We start from the raw sequence: 2,414 nt of genomic DNA, 5'->3' as shown, positions 1-2,414 counted from the left end.
ACATAAATCCCAGCAGATACTTCGATCTGAGGAAGGCCCTTATGCAGATGTTCAAGATTCGGACACGGAAGGAAAAGTTCAAGAGTGAAAGCCTCAGGAAAGGGGTTTGTCTTTTATCGATCTAATTATAGTTTAGAATACAAAGAGTATTCCAGCAGTAAAGGAACCGGTAAAAACTGGAATGTATATTCTATAAGTACAGAAAAATATCATTTTCACGTACTATGACTAATTTATGCAATCTACTACAACTCTGAGCCTCAAACAGAACACGCCATGAGGGATACCTTTTTCTTCACGGCACTTGATAGTGTATGACTGTTAGACTAATTACATTGAGAGGCCCTTGCACACGTACATTTACTGTAAACATTTATTTAAAAGTTCAAGTCTCAGGATGTATTTTACCAATGTTGAATGTTGTTTTGTTTTTGTTTTTACTTTAAATTACACAGATCTATATATTTAAATATATATGTATGATGTATGAATATATAAAATGCATATATTTTTGTAGTTAATGTTCCATTATTCTGGAAAGCCAGAATGTTTTAATATCATTCTATATAATATGTTAAATATACTATTGTACAGATGATTTGATGAACATGAACATATTTTGTAAAGATCATTCGCCAGTGTTTATCAGTAAGAAAATACTTATTATTAGTATTATTTCTGTTGCTGAATGTACTGTACTTATTCTCTGAAATTAAAACGCACTTTAAAGTCATTTCTATTAATCTTTTGTTTGCATGCATAAATCAAACTCGTGCTCCAAGTTAGATGGCAACGGAAACACGAGTCAGCTCCACAAACGCGTCCCGCCCCACCTCTTTGGACAGTGCTGGTAATATTGGATTCATTTTTGAAGTGGTTTAATAATCATACTTGCAAAGCCGTTGATACAAGCGGGAATACGGTACAATTGAATGAGCTGTCCAAAATAACTGAAAGCATTACAGACGTCAGGGTCCGATGAATGAGTGCAGGAGGCTTTCTAGTGAGACTTAAGTTATTCTCCTTCAACTGTGCGTCCCATCAGACAGCACTGATGGATTTGCCCCCGTCACCCTTTCCATTCGCAGTCTCATGAGGTCATGTGACTTACATAATTGGTGCCACTCTGATTGACTGCGTAAAACCACAGTGAGGTGCAGATCACTTCTTCTCCAGCCTTCTTGGAGAAGAAAATTCGAATCCTTTGTTAGCTTGAATGCTACCAGCTAATAAACTATAAGGGATTTCTGTCAGCCTCTTTGGACTTCTTCTGCTCCCTTTCAGTAAAAATAATAAAAGTAAACCTGTGAAGAATTTCACAAAGTACTCCAACATGCTTGTAATGCCTGAAGGTTTTGGGCAGCACAGATACTGTTGCCTCACAGCAAGAAGGTCACAGGTTCGAATCCGACTTCCGGCCTCTTGCATGTTCTTCCCGGCTCTGCGTAGGTTTTCACCGGATTCTCCGGCTTCCTCCCACCACACAAAAACATGTAAATTAGGCAAATTGCTTTCACTAAATTGTCTGTAGGTGTGAGTTTGTGCGTGAATCATTGTCTGTCGATGTGTGGCCCTGTGATGAACTGGCGACTTGTCCAGGGTGCATGTTCCTCTCGCCCGTAGCCTGCTGGGATAGGCTCCGGCTCTACACACAACCCAGTTACAGATAAAGCAGTTGGAATATGAATGAATGAATGAAAAACAAATGAAACTCTCCTCTTGGCTTCGTGTGGGCTTCTGTGATCTGTGTGTGGATGAGCTCCAATGGAACAATCCAGCACTGCCGTCACACAGCGCCTGCAGTTGGTGGGCATTCACCAACATTAGCTTTTATTTAAAAAAAGTGATTTTTCTTTTATAGTTGTAGCAAAATAAATCAAACGCTGAGGGCGATGATAATCACTCACACATATCAGCGGGCCCACCTTAAGTCAGGATGGCCGAGCGGTCTAAGGCGCTGCGTTCAGGTCGCAGTCTCCCCTGGAGGCGTGGGTTCGAATCCCACTTCTGACAAGGAGTTTCTTGGTCTCGCTCGAAACGGCCCTAAAAATTCACCTTTCAGGGGGGCGGAAACGGAGATAGTCATCACGACTCTCTCCGGATCAATCCCCTCCCCCTTTTTTCTCCACCTACGTTGTACATATTATGTGTCTTTTTAAGTTATTGTTATTTTGCATCTGTGGAGTAATTTAATATTAGTTTTATTAGTATTGTTAAATATCGATGATTTATGTACTAAGGACTTTCAACGGAAACAAGACCGCAAGGGCTTTTTTGAAATGCTCTTCTTAGACAGGATGTTTGACTGTACTTGTACTGTAATACATACTACTGTTTGACTGTACTTGTACTCTAACATTCTATCTAATAAATACATTCATCATCATCATCACCTGATTGGAGCAAATAGATTT

The 2,414-nt window shown here is 39.8% G+C and overlaps 1 non-coding gene across 1 annotated transcript; it reads left to right on the top strand.

Moving 5' to 3' along the window:
• Window positions 1-1,930: 1,930 nt before the first annotated feature.
• On the top strand, window positions 1,931-2,013 carry trnal-cag (transfer RNA leucine (anticodon CAG)). Its single transcript has one exon. It is a non-coding gene; the product is annotated as a tRNA-Leu (tRNA).
• Window positions 2,014-2,414: the final 401 nt, after the last annotated feature.

The sequence above is a fragment of the Brachionichthys hirsutus genome, unplaced genomic scaffold (assembly GCF_040956055.1).
Source record: "Brachionichthys hirsutus isolate HB-005 unplaced genomic scaffold, CSIRO-AGI_Bhir_v1 contig_328, whole genome shotgun sequence".
Lineage (NCBI taxonomy): Eukaryota > Metazoa > Chordata > Actinopteri > Lophiiformes > Brachionichthyidae > Brachionichthys > Brachionichthys hirsutus.
Note: the sequence above shows the minus strand (reverse complement) of the source record. Positions and strands in the feature narration are given on the sequence as shown.